This window comes from Dermochelys coriacea, chromosome 8 (genome assembly GCF_009764565.3).
Source record: "Dermochelys coriacea isolate rDerCor1 chromosome 8, rDerCor1.pri.v4, whole genome shotgun sequence".
In the NCBI taxonomy this organism is placed as follows: Eukaryota; Metazoa; Chordata; order Testudines; family Dermochelyidae; genus Dermochelys; species Dermochelys coriacea.
The window spans coordinates 46,827,643-46,847,224 of NC_050075.1; the positions used below are offsets into that span (position 1 = coordinate 46,827,643).

A 19,582-nucleotide genomic window follows, 5' to 3' on the forward strand; every position below is an offset into this window, starting at 1 on the left:
TACGGAATTTGCCGTGCAGATTATGCACCATAAACAGCACACTCACATACTCTGCTACAAGGCGTTTGGCAGCGAGCAGCTAATTTAGGATGGATAGTTAAGAAGTTGATGTTTAGTGCCCCTTCAGAGATTTTGCAATAAATTACTCTCCTCAACCCCACTCCTTCGGTTTGTGTGGCTGACAAATTCAGAGCATTTGGATCGAGCTACAATCAGGCTGATATGCTTTTTAATTTTTCCTTTTAGAATAGCCTGTCAGAGGTAATCAGCAATCTGACAACCAATTCTTGCCACTGGCTCCACCCAGGCTGCAAAGTAACCCCCTAGAGACAAAGCAACATTAAGCTGGTTTAAGGGGTACATTATTTAAAAAGCTGAATACATTGGGTTCTGATTTCAGTTCCAACAGTGGAAATCCAGAGTAACTCCAATGCAATCTGTGGGCTAGATTCTCACCTAATGTGAATCAAAGTCAATGGAGCTATGCCACTTTACCCCAGCTGAAAGACTGCCTCTGTATGTTTCGGTTTGAAGTCAATAGAGTTGCTTGCTCTGGATTTACACTGCATAAGGGAGAAAAGTTTTGTCTTTAGTGACCACACATCTTCATACTGGCACAAACTAACTTAAACCACCTGACTACCCAACTGCACTGGAAATCTCACAAGAAAGGTCTTTTTCAGGGTATTCCATAGAGCAGAGCGAGGGCAGAACATAAGAACAGCCATACTGGGTCAGACCAAAGGTCCATCTAGCCCAGTATCCTGTCTTCTGACAGTAGCCAATGACAGTGCTTCAGAGGGAATGAACAGAACAGGCAATCATCAAGTGAACCATCCCCATCATCTAGTCCCAACTTCTGGCAAACAGAGGCTAGGGACACCATCCCTGCCCATCCTGACTAGTAGCCATTGATGGACCTATTCTCCAGGAATTTTTCTAGTTCATATTTGAACCCTGTTATAGTCTTGGCCTTCACAACATCCTCTGGCAAAGAGTTCCACAGGTTGACTGTGCGTTGTGTGAAGAAATACTTCCTTTTGTTTATTTTAAACCTGCTGCCTATTAATTTCATTTGGTGCCCCCTAGTTCTTGTGTTATCAGAAGGAGTAAATAACACTTCCTTATTTACTTTCTCCACACCAGTCATGATTTTATAGACCTCTATCATATCCCCCATTAGTCATCTCTTTTCCAAGCTGAAAAGTCCCATTCTTATTAATCTCTCCTCATATGACAGCTGTTCCATACCCCTAATAATTTTTGTTGCCGTTTTCTGAACCTTTTCCAATTCCAATATATCTTTTTTGAGATGGGGAGACCACATCTGTATGCAGTAGTCAAGATATGGGCGTACCATGGATTTATGCACTCTGATGACCTCAAACTGTGTGGCACAAGACTAAAGGACAAGCATCTTCAACCACTAGAGAAGGGCAAGAAGCTGCATTTTTTAACATGAGAATTACCCTTTCTGTCTGCAAGGTTGTACATGTGCATGTGTCTCTGTTCCTGTAGCCTGGCCCATCCCCCGTCAATCTGCATCGCAAGGGATTCCTCTGAGAAGAATGGTTTCAGAGTAGCAGCTGATGAGCTGTAGCTCACAAAAGCTTATGCTCAAATAAATTTGTTAGTCTCTAAGGTGCCACAAGTCCTCCTTTTCTTTCTGAGAAGAATGTTTCCTCCACAGCATCCTCTCCCTACCTGGTCCTTCTGGTGGGGCACATGGAGCTCCATGAGGGGGTTGAGGATGACAGGGCATGGAGCAGAGGAAGTGCTGCATTCTATCCCCTGATGTGCGCCTGGGTTTCCATGAGGCAATTACCTTCCTCTGAGTCATTTCTGTAACTGCTGCTGAACAACCCCTGGAGGATCTAGCCATCTGCAACATAGATCCTGCAAAAGTCAAATCAGCCATGGAGAGGGGGACAGCTAAGAGGCAGATGTCTCTGCAGGTCAGCTCCTGCCTCTTTGCAGAAGGGTGGCTCCTTTCCCACTGAGATCTGTGGGGCAGGGAGAAAGTGCGCCCTCTCCACCCCCGCAACTCTTATCATTAGAGGTTATGCTGCTGTGAGCTCCACAAAGGAAAACCTCAAGGTTCTTTTAAACCACTTCTGATATTTCCGGGCGGGGGGAAGGGAGTGGGTAGGTAGGTGTGTGGGTGTATGTGTGTGTGTGAGAGTGAATCAATGAGCTGTCACTTGGTGCTATCCTTTCCCAAGAATCACACGACTCCGGATATCTCTAATTTTGTTAAATTAAAAGAGGGACCCAAGCCAATTCTCGGTCCAAAAATCATCTCTTTCCATTGCCTCTCGGAATGAACTCACAAGAAGTGAGCCTGAGCTAAACTAAAGCTTTCATCCAGCAAACCCCAGGCCCTTTTCCTGAGTGGTAAATGCTCTCTCTCTCTCTGTGAGAACTTTACTGTTTCCTTCCTCTGGTGGAGAGCACGCTCTGATTCAGAGAAAGCAGCTCATAACTACCTGTAAAGACCAGTTTTATTTGACAAAGATCCTTAGTTTAAGATGCTGGGGTGGGATATTTAAATGAGTATAAGGTTTTCCAAACAAAAAAAAATTGGGGGGGGCAGGAAGATTAAAATGATTTTAAAGGGCAGCTCACCTACCCCCACAAGGGGAACATGCACTAAAGCAGCATTTCTGCTAGAAGCACTCCTGGAAATTTGTAGGATTACAAAGAAAATAAAAAAGGACCTTGTGTTATTTGGTCCTGTTTGAAACAGATTTTAAAATTCTAGCACATTCCACATGACACCTGAATTAGCCCCTGACCCTGCAGACTTACCCATGTGTTTAACTTTAAGCAAGTGCATTGTCTCATTGGCATGAAATTAAGCACATGCGAAAGTTCTTGCAGGATCAGGGTGAGAGATATTAGCTGTGCTGCATCATGGCTATAATAATTCATTGCATTCTAGGCATTAATTAAGGGCACAGATCCTCAGCTGGGGTAAATCACTAAATTAGACCAGCTGAGAATCTGAGTTTAGGGCCCTAATCCTGCAAACATGTGGCTCTGATTACAGGATGAAGGACATAGGAGGAAGAAATATTTATGGGTCTAGGGCTCTTCTTGATGTGCCTGTGTAATTCTCCATAGGGCCTATTCCCTTCTTGGTAGGTTGCATAAGTCCAATTCTTATTATGATTTATTACTGGTAAAATAGAACTATTGCTAACACCAAGCATTCAAAAATCATGAGTCAAGCTCCCAAAATCAGAAGATAGGCTTAAAAATCAAGAAATGTTTTAAAAAATAATACATTGAAGGTTCTTTGTATTGACCTCTTTCTTGGTTGGGGTTTTTGGGGTTTTTTTTGGGGGGGGGTCTTCTTTTAGGCTGCATTTGGATCACATTTTCAAGCATTACTCCCCAGCTATGAAAGCTAGAGACTGATGGGGGTTTTTAAAAAAATTAAAGCCAAGATTCTCACCTATTCACATGGCTCCAGGAGCTGGGGCTTGAAAAAGAATCACCAAACACTGCAAGACTCACAATAAAACAACAAGAATTGGCAACACTGCAGCTCAGACCAGGGCCCAGTTGCACTAGGCACTGTGCATACACGTAATAAGAGACAGTCTGTGCTCTAAAGAGTTTACAGTTTAAATAAGCAAGCCACACAAAGAGTGGGATCCCATTAATAACAGTCAGTAGTTAGCTAGTTTAGCCAAATTTTTAATTTTCAGTACCTAAAGTACACCACCTAAATCCATATTTAGAAACCTGAAGCCAATGGAAGTACAGCACCTCTGAAAATCAGTTCATTTATAGTTAGGTGCCTAAATCTGGATTTAGATTACTAGTTTAGGCAACAATATTTGAAAATGTTGGCCAAATGCATAGCATTTTTACTCTGCTGGAGAAAAATGCTGCTGGAGAACTTAACATTTGATTTAATAATATTTACTGTGAACATTGTGACATGTGATTTTGATAATTTGTGTTTTAACAATTATAAAGCCATATGAGTACGTAAGACAGTGATTCTAGATGTCCCATATGTTGAGTGCCCAACTTGAGACACTTTAGCCTATTTCTGAGAGAGCAGATGCTCAGGACCTTTAAGCTGCCTTAAATTGGACACCACAAATCACTAGTCCCATCTGAAAATTGTGGCCAGAACACTTTTGATCCCAGCTTTACTCTGGTGGGATAAATGCCATCTGTACAGAGCTAGCTCTGCTGCTGCTTCCTATGGGAGAACTTCCATTGTACTCAGAGCTCTACACTGCGGCAATTTGATGTGTAATGCCATGCCCCACAGTGACTCTGTTTTTTTAATTAGATTGATAGGGAGGTGTGCAGACCTGTTATAGGTCAAGACCAGCTAGGGATAGTGAAACAGCGTAGATTGAATAAAACAATCCTGATTCCCTGGAGTTTCATTCCTTGCTTGAACTAAACCTTCCCCCTTCCCCCACTTAAAAAGTTTGAATAACTTTTGCTTTTGTTAACTTTTAACTTTTGTTTTTCTTTCATGTTGCTGCCTCTGTGTATGCGGGCTGTAGTTCAGAAAAGCATCAGATGCTGCCAGGGAGCTGTTTTCTTGGGGGTTTCAGCTCAGTGTTGTGGAAGCAACTGATCAAAGCAGCATCTGATTTATAGGGTACCTAACGAATTCCCCAAATACAAGAAAACTGCACCATGCAAAATACCCAGAATCAGAAAACATTATTGCCTCAAGATCCAAAGAAAACAGGCTACATAAGCTAACCTAGCAGAGTCACTGACCCCTGTGCTACTCCAAATACAACTTCCTCACCTCCACTTCTTGTGACTAGTTATGAGCCAGTAGTCCAAACCACGCTCATTGTAACTCCACTCAACTCTGAATGAATTCTGCCTCTCACCAGTTTGTTCACAAATACCTGCCTAAGGAGTTTAGGGTGTGAGCTAAAGCGAGTGGAGAAACTCCCATTCATTTCAATGGGCTTTGGATCAGGCTCTTAGCACCCCTGAATGCATATACAGTGGATCCTTTCTTAAGGAAATCTCTCCATGGTACATACATGGGCCCCTCCATTGCCATAGTACATGACACCTCACAATCAGTAATGTATCTACACTCGCAGCGCCTCTGTGAAGTAGGGAAGTGCTATTATTTCCATTTCACAGATGGGAAACTGAGGCATGGAGAAACAAAGTGACTTGCCCAATTCACAAAGGAAGTCTGTGAAACCACTGGACCATCCTTCTTCCTCCATAATGAATGAAACTAGCCACAAATATTACTATGTTTTCAAATGGTCATGATTGGGGCATTGAAAACCAGTTTCCTCCAAGGCCGTGCCCTGCTCCTCGGAGAGGACTGTTTCCATGACTACTTGCAACTTTCCAAGTTGAGCCATTTCAGCTTTTAGATCCCCTCAGGAGAAAGTGTATTTTTTCCACCTTCCTCTCACTCAAAAGCCCTTCAACTGTTTTGGCTTGAACTTTTCCAAACTATTCATCTGGGGCAGAGAACAAACCTGGCAAATTTCAGCTTCAAATATGAATGCTTCAGCAAGTTACGAGTTATTGAAAACTGGGGGACAGAAAGGAAAAATCTTTGCAACCTTAGCTATATGGGAGTGTATGTACAGTGTAAGTCCAGTTATCTGAAAATCCTAGTTATCTGAATCCAGGGTGTCCCCCCTGTAACCCTAGTTAGTTAATAGCACTACCATTTATCCAAACATCCAGTTATCCAAAAGTTTCTAATATCCTCCTGGCTATTTGGATAAACAGGAGTGTACTGTATCTGTGCCAATGACCCCTTTGGGTTTCTCTGTACTGCACCTTTAAACTGCAGTAAAATGAGATCTATGCTTAATAACATACCAGGAGAGTGGGAAGAAAATTTAAAAAGCACCAAAGTAACTAAACATTTCTTCCCCTTTCTTCCTGGGCTTTGCACTCAGGACAGTTGGCATCTGGCTCTCTACACAGCCTGCCATGTTGTAGTGGCAGGAGTTGAAAATGTATCTGGGACTTTCAAAGCAGCCATAACAGAAGGTCTTTTCTCCCTGGAGAAACACCGTGTGGGACTGTCTGGAATCATGGACAAAAGCAGGGCAATGGGGAATGCATTCCAGGGGAGACCAAGAAAGAGAGAATCCAAGAGCCATAACTCCCATTGGCTTCAGTGGTAGTTGCATGTGGTATGTGCAGAAGGAGCAGAATTTACCCAATGGCGATTTGCCCAATGAAATCCTGTTGAGTTGGGTGTCTAACTCTCTTAGCCTCCCTTGAAAATTCTGGCCTAAATTCTTAAGTTTTCCCCCTTCCATCCAACTTCTTTATGCCTCAGTACCCTCGCCCCTATTCCCACCACCGTCCCTAGAGAGCTGCATTCCCTGGGGCTCCTGTCCTTTCACCATCAGATAGCTGCTTACATCCTGCACCTGGAGAATCAGGCTCTGGCAGACTAACAAACAATCCGCCTGCCGTAAGACTACAGCACTGCAGGAATACAGGGAGAAATCCTGGCTCCACTGAAGTCAATGGCAAAACTCCCACTGACCTCCCTAGGGCCAGGATTTCACTCTTAGGGTATGTCTATACTACAGCTGGGGTGGTGTGATTGCAGCACATGTAGACATAACTGAGCTAGCTTTGATCTAGCTAGATCAGAGCTAACTCTAAGTAACAACAGCAGTGAAAACAACACAGCATGGGGACGTGCATGGATTAACCCTGCCTGTCCAGGACTCTGGGTACATACTCAAACAGCTGTGGCTTCACTGCTAGTGTTACTTGCGCTAGCTAGATCAAAGCTAGCTTGGGAACATCTGCTCATACTTCAGTCACCCCTCTGACATACCATGGGAGCATGTCTACATTACAGCAGAACAGCTATGGCTATGCAGCTGTGTCACTGGTACACCATAGTGTAGATGCTTCCTGCATCATCAGAAGGGGGTTTTCTGTTGATGGAGTTAATCCATCTCTCTGAGAGGACACAGCTGGAAAAATTCACTACACTGTTCAGGGCATGAAAGTGACATAGCAAGGCAGGTCTAATTTTTAAGCATAGACCAGGCTGCTGTCTTTGTAAGTGCTCAGGGATTTACATATTTATCTGCTTCTCTCCAAAAAAAACTATATTGCCTCCTCTATTCAGGGCCATATAGTCTGAGTCCAGCTTGGTTTTCACCTTAAGTTAAAAGCACGGAGCCCTCTTTGTTGCCCTCAGTTCTGCAGTGTGGGATTTCCACACCGATCTGCCTATTAGTTATTCAGCAGCGGTGCTCACAGTATCCATCACTAGTTCCTTATTGATGTTCATTTCAGGGGTGTGGCATGGTGGAATAACACCCGCTTAATCCAGATAAACATTCCTGCACATCTAGCTAGATACTGAGCATATCGGACCACCCAATGTCCCTGAACTGTGAGGGTTCTGAGAAAACAGGACCGTGATGCAAACTGTCCCAATTAAACCATCCCTGGTTTCTTGGTTTCCCATTTAAAACCAACCCTGATTTTGCCCATCTCTTCTACAAATCTTGCTAAAGTCCCCTGTATGCTTTTTCCTATGAAAAACACTACGCCAGATCATCACAGTCACTGATTAAGTGAGGCCTAGTCCAGATTCGCTTACTCAAAATCCAGCTTTCCCATCCCTTCAGTAAAGGGGTCACACATGTCACAACTATTCTGCTGAGTGACTAGTACAGGGGTACATCAGGTGTTCCAGTCCCGTTCACACTCTCAGCTGCAAGGCACCTGGGCTGTTTCAATCCAGCCCTCTAGTCTCAGATGAGTGAGCTTTACGGAGGTCTCTCGTGTTACATTCATAGATTCATAGATACTAAGGTCAGAAGGGACCACTCTGATCATCTAGTCTGACCTCCTGCACAGCGCAGGCCACAGAATGTCACCCACCACTCCTATGAAAAACCTCACCCAAGTCTGAGCTATTGAAGTCCTCAAATCATGGTTCAAAACTTCAAGGAGCAGAGAAGCCTTCCTCCAGTCAACCATGCCCCATGCTACAGAGGAAGGCAAAAAAACCTCCAGGGCCTCTCCAATCTGCCCTGGAGGAAAACTCCCTCCCGACCCCAAATATGGCAATCAGTCAAACCCTGAGCACATGGGCAAGATTCACCAGCCAGATACCCAGGAAAGAATTTTCTATAGTAAATCAGATCCCATCCATCTAATATCCCATCTCAGGGGATTTGGCCTATTTACCCTGAATATTTAAAGATCAATTACTTACCAAAATCCCATTATCCCATCATACATTCCTGCTCTGACTCCCATCTTGAAGGAGTGAACAGAACAAGGATCTGTCATATGGCACTCCCAGCATGCCCTACTCTTGCTTGAGTGCATAGTGCAGATCCTGTGTCTTTTTAAGCACATTCCTGTGCCCATCCCATCCCCATGAGTCCTGGGCAGTATGATCTGCTCCTTGTGACCTTCCAAAAGATCTGGAGAAGCATTTAACCCCCAGGACATTACACTGTCCTGTCCCGAGCATCTCCAATGCAGTTGTGTATCTCCTTGTCACTCTGTAGTTGGTTGCTGGCCTAACGAGCATTGTTCTTCTATCTTTGCATTTATTCCCATTTAACCACTTTGAAATGTGACTCTCCCTTCTGTCATGTTAAACAGCAAGAGGCCACACACAGGTTTGAAGCTGCTATGTCATTTCTGTTCTCCCATCCTAAATGTCCTTTATTATCATTATTAGAGTGGACAACCAGGTCTACCATAGCTAAGGTCAAAACCAGCTCTCTGTTTAAAGCTTGACTTGTCAAAGTGCATGCCCATGCAACTATTCGGACTGACTTGAAATTTGGTGTGTCTCATAGGGCAGGGTTAGTGATCCAAATTTGGGGTAATTTGGCCCCAGGGTTCCGAAGATTTTATATTACAGTGTCACCTAAAAGACCCCAATTAAGGAGAAGGCCACAAAGAGCTTACAGTCTAAACACTCAAGACAGACAAAGGGTGAGAGGGGAAACAGGCCCAGATTGGGGAAGTGATTTGCTCAGTCACATACAAGGTCAGTGGTAGAGTCAAGAAGAAACCCCAAATCTCCTGAGTGCCAGCCCAATGTTCTGTCTGCAAGCCCACATCGCCTCCTGAAAAAGACCTTTACTAGGCACATCTTTACAGTGAGAAGCCTTTACCTTCTGGTTAGGCAAGTACCAGTCTTTCTGGCCTCTTTCGTTAATAAATTGGCTGTCTGCATAGCACAGCCAGCTGGAGAACCCTCTAAAGAAATCAGTCAATGAGGATAGGTTTTCATAATGCTTGCTTATCTCAGTCTAAATTGTACACAGCTCAGAGTGTGAGAAGACGGATGGTCCTTGGGACCTGGGAGACCAGCTTCCCTGTCTGCCATTGATTTCCTGTGTAACACTTAGCCTCATTGGGTACATCTACACTGCAACTAGACACTCGCCGATATCAGCTGACTTGGGTTCGTGGGGCTTGGGCTAAGGAGCTGTTTAATTGCTGTGTAGAGTTCAGGCTCAGCCCAAGCTCTGGGACACTCCCTCCTTGCAGGGACCTAGAGCCCAGGGTCCAGCCCCAACCTGAACGTCTACACAGCAATTTTTAGCCCCACAGCCCAAGCCCCACGAGCCTGAGTCAGCTGAACTGAGCCAGCCATGTTGTGGGTCTTTTATTGCAGTGTAGACATTCCCTATATGTCAGGGATGGGCAAAATATGATCCACAGGCCAGATCTGGCCCGTCTCACATTTCTGTCTGGCCCACCATGACTAACATTTCTGTCTGGCCTCCTCTGACCCCTTGCGATTTCCGAGTCCAGGCCACTAAAAGTCCCGTGGCACAGCCATGGCCCCACACCACTCCAGGAAGTGGCTGGCTGTGGCTGGCATGTCTCTGTGCGCCCCTGGCGGAGGCAGTTCCACACACTGCCCCTGCCTCCAGCACTGTCCTCGCCGTGGAGGTGGTGCTTGTGGATATGGGCAGCGCACAGAGACCCACTGCCTCCCTCCCCGCAAGGGGTGCACAGAGATGTGCCAGCAGCAGCCAGCCACAGCCGCTTCCGGGAGTGGTGTGGGGCCATGGCATGCAGGCAGCCTGCCTGAGTCCTGCTGTGCCGCCCGCTGGGAGGTGCCTGTGCTAAGAGCCTCCTAGCCAGAGCCTGCACCTCACATTCCCTCCTGCACCCCAATCCCCTGCCCCAGCCCGGAGCCCCCTCCGGCACCAAACTCCTTCCCAGAGCCCACATCCCCACCCTTTCCTGCATGCCAACACTCGGCACCAGCCCGGAGTTCCCTCCTGCATCCAAACTCCCTCCCAGACCCTGCACTCCCTTCATTAATACAGTAGAAATGTGCAGCCCGTGACGACTTACCAACATTTGTGGAGTGGTCCCCCTGCAAAAATTATTGCCCACCCCTGCTATATGTTTAGCATTGTGAGTGCTCAGGTACTACTGTACAGTCATATAGGCACAGAACACAGACAGACCCTTAATATGCAAATCTCGCTGTATGTCACTTCCTGTTGTCAGGGTTACATCCCAGGTGAAAAAGGGACTTTTTGGTTTGCTGACAATTCTGGGGGAAAAAAATTATACTCGTTTCCAGCCAACCAAGAAAGTATCATTTCAACATTCCAGCAAATCAAAAAGTAAAAATTTCAGGTTTAACAAACCACTTCATTTTAACAAACTCAGAATGTCATGTGTCAGTTTTGGCTGGTTTTGATTTTTTTTTTTTAAATAAATGTAAAGGACATTTTGAAATAAAAAGTCATTTCAAGCTAAAAAAAATTTTAAAAAAATCACAAAATTTTGTTTGGCAAAATGTCAAAATGAAATGTTTTGACTTTTTTCAGAATTTATTAGGGTTTTTTCCCCTCTCAACCAAAACAATGCGACGAAACCGACACAAATTCACAAAATGTTTCAGTGTCTTTGCTGCCGCATTTTTCAGTGAAAAAGAATGCATCCGTTGAAGTGAGCTGTAGCTCACCAAAGCTTATGCCCAAATAAATTTGTTAGTCTCCAAGGTTCCACAAATCCTTCTTTTCTTTTTGCGAATACAGACTAACACGGCTGCTATTCTGAAGTTTCAAACAAGGTATTTTGCCCAGCTCTAGCCACAACTGAACTCAACCAGTAGATGGCACCAAAGCAATGAAAAAAATGGTCTCCCATTTTCCTCCTGCACTTTCCCCTGTTTAAACAGGATGAGCCCATTCTAGCAACCTTCCCTCTTGCTTAACTATCTAAAGGCCGAAAAGGAGTCCTTCATCTGGGATGGTATTGAAAAAGTTTTTTCTGAACTCTGCTTAACATTACATTCACAGCCTCTACTTCTGCACCGAGTCCAGTACTTTTCTACCAAAAAAAGCAAACTTTCATATGCAATTGTTACACTGGGAGCGATTTAACATAGGAGGGGATGTTTGCTCATTACCTGTCTGTTGCTGGTCGGGAGAAGCTACATCCCGCATACAGTCTGTAATAGCATTTAGCGTATTTATGACAGAAGAGTGGAGGAGCACGTATGGGCTGGAGTACTTGTGAATAAGAAGCCCGTGACCATAAGGACAGCAGTGTTGATTCAGTATGGTACTTGAGCATGTGCCTAACTTCTACCATGAGAATCATCCCATTTTGTTCACTGCTTAAGTGCCTGACTGAATAGAGGCCCTGACCCAATCCCCACTGAAGTCAGCGGAGTCCTTCTAGTGACTTCAGTCAGCATTGGATCTGGCCCTGTGTATTGCAGCCGTACAGGGTCAGGGGCAGCTGGGGTGTGTGGGATTTTTTGCAATGTTTATTTACATACAATCCATATTAATTTCTCTGAGCCAAATTCTTCTCTTAGCTACCCTTATGCAGCTCGATAGCATTAGCTGACCGGTCCTTCTGGGAAGGACATTGCAAGGTCAAGCACCTTCTGACATTTGGGAGGTTGCTCACAGACATGGGGATGGGATGGGTAGCCTCACTTTTAATCCAAAGATGGGACCAAACTGGCCCACGGCACCCAACCCCTTCTGATCTTTAGATCCAGGGCTGGATCCAAACCTCAATGCTCCAACCCATCTCTACCCAAAGAATCACCCATCTTCATGTATCACCTTCAGCCACCTATTTACAACAGGAGTCTCCCATACTGACATATTTTGGTGCACACTAGCTATATTACTGGTCGTTCTATCTGTCCTGTTCTCCTGAGCCCAGCTCCACTCCATGACATCATACAGGCCTCTAGCAACATCAATGAACACCTTGTAAGAAGTTGGTGGTTACATCTTGGTAAAGAAGTGCTCAGCCCAGCAGGGCTGCCAGGTGTGCTGCATGTATCCTTGCATTTCCCAAGTTTGGCTGGACAGTCTCTTAAAGTAGTTTCCAGAGCCAGGTCCAATCTGGTCCATTCCCCATCACTGCACGTGGCTTGGGCTTTTGCAGCTGTGCCCAGAGACCATCTATTCAAACCGATGAAACAGAGCAATCCATACCTGGCAGTCACACCAACGCAAGCACCTTTTCCCAGAATGACTGGGATGAAAGGCATTTTGAACAGTTGTTCTGTTCACAATGATTGTGAGACACCAACCGGGTGCAGCAGCGCTGAAGAGTTAATACCAAAGGAATGCAAGATAAGCCCAAACCAGAACCCATCAACCCCACCCGCACTCCCACCCCAAGTCTCTCCCTCACCCTCCATTTTGGGAAAGGCCAGCTCTGGATCTGTACATTGTGTCTCATACCTATTGCTATAATGGGCCAAAACCAAAATCTTCAATACAAACACCCTTGAACTTTTGTAAAGTTCTGATTCAAATCTGGAAGACGATGCCAGACTGGGTAAGACCATAGGAAGTCAAGTATCCTGTGCCCAGCAGCGGACAGTATCCAGTGCTTCACAGGAAGGTGAAAAATACCTCATAATGCCCAGTCTGTTGTACCATGGTGAACACAGTTACCTTTTGGAGCCCTTCTGTGCTCAACTGGTGCCCTGAAACAGGAGCTGATTACCTTTATCTTACCCTGTATACTATTTATCATTAGATGATAGCCATTATGAAAGCCTTTAGTAAAGCCAGTCATGGAGGGGACTTACAGGAAAATGTGCAGGAATTGATGAGAACTCTTGACCTTTTTCTTCAAGTTCAATAAGAGGCTTGAGTCCTTCATACAAGTCTTTTCCTTGAGAGTTCCCACAGCTCTCCAATGAATTGCTCTGTCCTCCCTCTCACAAGACAATTTCACACCCCAAAATATTTTTAGCCCAACACTTAATAGATTAAGTGATCCCTTTAATTCCTTGAGTCAAATAACTCTTCCCAGAACACACACACACACACACCTGTATAACTAGCAGTTTAACGCAAAAGGAGCTATTGGGAAACCTGCCTCCCCTTTGCTCCCGAGGGTGAGCTCCTGTTTGCTAATTCCTCTCCTCCTCCGTGACTGTCAGCATGATTATGAAGTGCAGCAGTTGCCAGCTCCAAGTCAGCTGGTGGATTATCATCTCAATAACACTCATGCAGAATGAACAGCTGGGACTGGGCTGAAACAGCTGGAGAAAAGTGACTCACAGCGATTGCAATGCGCACACCTGGTCACTCTGATCTCATTGGGACAACGGGGTTCAGTCTGGTACATGAGAGTCATACAAGCCCCAGAAAGGTTTAACAAGCAGCACCAGCCTTGAGAGGCCAGTAGAACCCAGGGGTCTGGTCCTCCACTGGTTGGCAGTGCTGTGACACCACTGATTTCACTGGAATTACTCCTGATTTACACCAGTGGGACCAATGGTCTCAATCCTGCAAGGTGCTGAACACTCCAGCCCTGATCCAGCAAAGCTTTGCTTTAAACTAGTCCCAAGGACACTGGAATGAGTCAGTGGAAGGGGTGGGAATAAGAGTCAGGATTTTAGGCCCCCAGGGTCCTATACTGACCAGCAGACATCATTCCCTCCCTCGTTCAGATCCTGTGCAGAATATTTCTGTCCAGGGAAAAACAACGCCTTGCTAAACATCTGACTGTCGAGACCAATAAAGTCTCTAGCTAGTGATGTGTCAGGCAAGGAGTCCCTAGTGCTGCATTCCAGCTTGCAATGGCTGAGTGTCAAGAAGGACTCGGCACGAGAGGAGAATGGCGAGCAGCCAGGAGTAGGATTTGCCTGTTTTCTGAGAAGAGAATTAGAAGATGGCTGGGGAGATGAGTGGGATTTGAAGAGAGGTAGGAGCTAGGAAGGGATCAAGACAGTTGGGGGCTCTCCCACCCACTGAGGGAGAGACAAGGCACCTACTGAAGGAAACAGAGGGCTGGGACTTCTTGATGATTAGTGATAAATCCAGGGAAGGCTCCCTTTGACTTAGGCCACAATCTAGTGCCCACTGAAATCAGTGGAAAGATTCCCACAGACATCAGCGAGCATTGACCAGGCCCTTATAGGCTGCTACAGCATACAGAACAAATCCTCATTTATGACTGAGCAAAACTGAAATGTCTGTAATGATGAAGACCCTTTTTTAAAAAAAAAACTAACCAACCATATATTATCCCCTTCAGTCTCGACACAACCCAACCAGTAAGAACAAGCCAAATTCTTCTTACTGGCCACACAGGGTGGTGATGATTATGGTGCAGGGTTACCTAACCTAAGCTTAGTAATGGGGGCCACATTTTCCTTTCAGAGCCACTAAACTTCACCTGATACTTTGTTCAGCTGTGACACACAGAACTCTGATGGAAACCAACAATGGAAGCTGCAGGCTAGGCTAAACTGGGATAGCTCCATGGTTAGGACTCTAGCCTGGAAGGTAGAGATCCAGATTCAAGTTCTGCTCTGCCGTAGGCTTCCTTGGGAAAGTCACCTAACCTCTCCGTGCCTCAGTACCCCACATGTACAATAGCACTTCCCTATTACCAGGCCGGGGTAGATAACCATATTAAAGCTTGTGAGGTGCTCAGATGCTAGGGTAATTGGTACCAGATAAATACCCAAGATACGTACACTGTGAAGAACAATTATAGTTATTGAGGGCTATGACTTTTTCAGCCAACATGAGCTAGTTTGGGGTAGTTCTGGGGTGAATTTGGAGTATGTCTGAACCAAGTTCCAACAAGCACACCCAGGGGGAGTTTGGCATGAGCCTGGGGGTGTGCTTGGAGTAGATTCCAGCAAATAATTTATCACAATAATTTATTTGATTATTTCTGCCTTTCCCCCCTCTCTGCTGAGGCAATATATGGGGGGAAAGGGAACATGAGGTCATATGCCCCCCAGATTTGTTGCTTGTCTTGGACTGAGCATGCTCAATAACACTGCTGAAGCCAGCTGCCCTCACTCTGCCCCTCCGCCCCCCACACACACTATTGGCAGACACAGTGGTCTTTGCCTTCCTGTTTATGAATTGTCCATAAGCAGATTGCATTTTCTTCAAGTATCGTTATAATTACTTGCAAAATAATTTCTGGGATTTTCCAAAGTGCCTACTGGAGCTAGATGCATTTGAAAATACCACCCTCTGCAAATTATCCTTTGTGTGTAGTGGAAGGTCTTTGTGAAAGGTCTTTGAAGATGAGAACCCTGTGGGCAGTTGTGTGTGATTTAATATCAGAAATTCAAAATTCAACCAGCTTCAATGGGACTGATGTGATTGTTTCCATTCCCCAGTGTGATGAAGGGAGATCATAGGAGCAGTTTACCAGTGTGAAACACTCATGATTAGGAATTGAGGATTTGTTTCTGGGAGCAATTTTTCCATTTTCATAGACAATCCTGCTAGTAAACTTTTTTGGTAGGATATTCATGGAAAGTGGATACCAAATGGAGTGCGGACAGCTGAAGAACTGGCTTAAATTTCCAACAGAAAGTTCATAGCAATTGTTCCGGAGTATTATTTTTATTATAAAAATATAAGAACGGCCATACTGGGTAGACCAAAGGTCCATCTAGCTCAATTTCTTGTCTTCTGACAAAAAGAAAAGGAGTACTTGTGGCACCTTAGAGACTAACAAATTTATTAGAGCATAAGCTTTTGTGAGCTACAGCTCACTTCATCGGATGCATTAGCTCACGAAAGCTTCTGCTCTAATAAATTTGCTAGTCTCTAAGGTGCCACAAGTACTCTTTTTCTTTTTGCAAATACAGACTAACACGGCTGCTACTCTGAAACCTGTCTTCTGACAGTTGCTGATGCCAGGTGCCCCAGTGGGAATGAACAGAACATGTAATCATCAAGTGATCCATCCTCTGTTGCCCATTCCCAGCTTCTGGCAAACAGAGGCTAGGGACACTATCCCTGCCCATCCTGGCTAATAGCCATTCTTTTTTGAACCCTGTTATAGTCGTGGCCTTCACAACATCCTCTTGGACCAGGACTCCATAATATTGAGCAACCAATCCAGAATTTCACCCAAAACCCACACTCACTACAAATTTGGAACTCTTTCTGAGGCTATAAAATGTGTAAATAACCTTTTTTCAAGTTCAATAAGATCAAAAATACCACAGTTACCAGAAAGTCAGTTCACATGGAATATTCAGCATGGCCAGAAGCGGGAAATACCAGAAATCTCATGTGAGATCTTGTTCATCTAAGAATTCCAATTTAGTTTTGTGGACTCTAAGAATCCAGATAGTTCAGAGAAGATGCACAGAGATATCCATTCTTTAGTTGCCTACTAAACCCTACATCTTTAGTGGCTTTCCCAGCATCACCATTAACAGGGTGTGTGGGGTTGTTTTGTTCCGTAAGTGAGTATGGAGTCTGGTTTGGGGAGGGATAGCTCAGTGGTTTGAGTATTGGCCTGCTTAAACCCAGGGCTGTGAGTTCAATCCTTGAGGGGGCCATCTGGGACAAAAACTAGGGGTTGGTCCTGCTTTGAGCAGGGGTTTGGACTAGATGACCTCTTGAGGTCACTTCCAACCCTCGTATTCTATGATTCTAATAAGGGAAAGACTGGGATACCTTCCCCTGCATTATCATCAGAGCTGAGTAAATAGTGCGGAAAAAAAAGGCTATCTTTTGTTGAAACCTGTAAACAAATTTGCACTGAATGCGTTTACTTTCTGCAGCCATTCCAGTGAACAAGTTTACTGGCAGGAGTGTTCACTGAAACCACAAATTGTAAATGAATGTTGCAAAACATCCATAGATTTTGGGGTCAAAAAGGACTCCTAGATCTTCTCATCTGACCTCCTTCGTGACACAGGCCATAGAAATGCATCCAGTTACTCCTGTATTAAGCTCATTAACTTACATTTGACCAAAGCAGCTCTTCCAGAGAGACAGCCAGTCTCGATTTGAAGCCTTAAGAGACGGAGACTCCACCACTTTCCTTGGTAGTTTGTTAATTGCCCTAACTGTTCACCTTTTGTACCTTATTTCTAATTTCAATTGGTCTGGCTTTAATTTCTCAGCCATTGATTCTTGCCCCACCTTTCTCCACTAGAGATATTCATGGAAAGCAAATTTCAAATTCAAAATGATACGTATTTACAAGGGAAACCTGATTCTAAGAGTAACACTCATCCTGTCTGGGAACACAAACATAGCACATGCCAAATGAAAACATTCTCAGTTCAAAGTCTGCGCTCTGGAATACTTGACACACTAGATACATCAAAGAGTTCATGAACAAACCATAAGCTCAGTGCCTCCTATAAGGAAATCATCATCTTCATCTACAGTGAGTGTGAGTCAGAGAACAGTAGCAGTGATCACAACTTCACACATGCCTAGCCATTATCAATTTTCTGTCTGCTTTCCATCAGAGGTGTCTTGAAAGAGGACAAGGGAGTGGCTCTATGGATTTGGACTGGGAGCTTTTATTACTGGTGCTGGAGAAAGCCTGAAAGTACTTGTCACGGAAGCAGAGCAATGTAGGCTGGCATGGTCAGTAGCGCTAAGACAAGAGGTGATGGGATCAGGCCCCAAATTACACAAACAATACACGTCTATGGAGAGAAAGGGGGATTGTGTGGCTAAAGGCACTGCACTCAGGATCAGCTCCCATCTCTGCCACAGTCTCCTTGTCTGACCTTGGGCAAATCATTTAACCTCTCTGAGCCTCAATTCCCCACTATGTACAATGGGGATAACAATGCTCTCTATCTCGCTTGGCTATTTCAATGGTAATCTCTTCAAGGTAAGGACAGTCTTTTACTTGGTGTTTGTACAGCACTCAGCATAATGGGACCTTGATCTCAGCTGGGGCCTCTAGGCACTACAGACAGTAACAAAACCATCTCCCACACAGAGCACCTGTCCCGGCAGATCTCAAAGTAGTGTGGGAGATGGCGTTTTCCTTTTTAGCAACTTTGTGTCTGGCAAAATCTTGAAAAATCTCTGCTCTTCCAGATTCACAGTCTCTCTCTCTCTCTCTCTCTCACACACACACACACAGTTCTGGATCAAACAGTTGTTGTCCAGTTCCCCAGAAGTGATTCAGTCTCAAAGAATTTGTTTTCCATTCCCCCCCCCCCCACATGCTTTGTCTTGTTCTGTCATGACATAATGCCTTCCTGGTGCCTCCTGCATGCCTGACCTCACCCGGCACTGCAACCTTCTGCGTGTGTCCAAAAGGGAAAGAAAAATATCCCATGCTGGGAAAATGGCTCTCCTGTTTTGATGGAGGTAGCAATCGGAGACTGATGCTCGTCAATCTGCCTCCTAAGGTTAATCAGATCACAAGCATCAGGACACAAACTGATCACCACAGAGATCAGGAAGAAATTTCACCCCCCGCTCATCAACGTGAAGCATTTCACAATAGCTAAGTCCCACATCCTCTTTCCCTGCTCAATGACCAATGAAGCAGGCTTTGCAAAGGGGAGATGGTCAAAGGGAATACGTCTATGGAGCTCCAGTGTAGGCTGTTCATCCAGTCTCCCAGCCCCCTGCACACAGAAGCGTTTAGCCAATGGGTCCATGTTATCAACGGACAACTAGTCATTCCTTAAGCACATTAGACGGAATGGAGCAGAGCCCCATAGGATCTTGGAACTTGCCACCATGTTAGCTCAGCGTGCTTCTTTCAGGTGACAAATCTGAGGAACTGTCCCAGATTGCTATGTCTTTAGAGGAGATTTTGGAACAAATTGATAAAATAAAGAGTAATAAGTCACCAGAACCAGATTATATTCATCCAAGAGTTCTGAAGGAACTCAAATGTGAAACTGCAGAACTACTAACTGTAGTCTGTAACCTATCATTTAAATCAGCTTCTGTACCAAATGACTAGAGGATAACTAATGTGATGCCAATATTTAAAAAGGGCTCCAGAGGTGATCCCAGCAATTATAGGCCAGTAAACCTGACTTCAGTACCAGGCAAACTGGTTGAAACTATAGTAAAGAACAAAATTGTCAGATACATAGATTAACATAATTTGTTGGGGAAGAGTCAAGATGGTTTTTGTAAAAGGGAAATCATTCCTCACCAATCTATTAGAATTCTTTGAGGGAGACAACAAGGAATCAAGTGGATATAGTGTTCTTAAATTTTCAGAAAGCCTTTGGCAAGGTCCCTCACCAAAGGCTCTTAAGCAAAGTAAGCTGCATGCAATAAGAGGGAAGGTCCTCTCATAGATAGGTAACTGGTTAAAAGATAGGAAA

At 44.7% G+C, this 19,582-nt stretch overlaps 1 protein-coding gene and 1 long non-coding RNA gene across 4 annotated transcripts in view; both read right to left on the bottom strand.

The window, feature by feature from the left end:
* Nucleotides 1-19,582, bottom strand: part of PRRX1 (paired related homeobox 1) — an 88,221-nt gene that overhangs the window by 40,146 nt on the left and 28,493 nt on the right. The window lies entirely within an intron of this gene.
* Nucleotides 3,867-19,582, bottom strand: LOC122455536. Its single transcript, XR_006273772.1, has 3 exons — nt 19,436-19,582; nt 17,002-17,018; nt 3,867-3,878 (listed from the first exon to the last, which is right to left on the bottom strand). It is a non-coding gene; the product is annotated as an uncharacterized LOC122455536 (long non-coding RNA).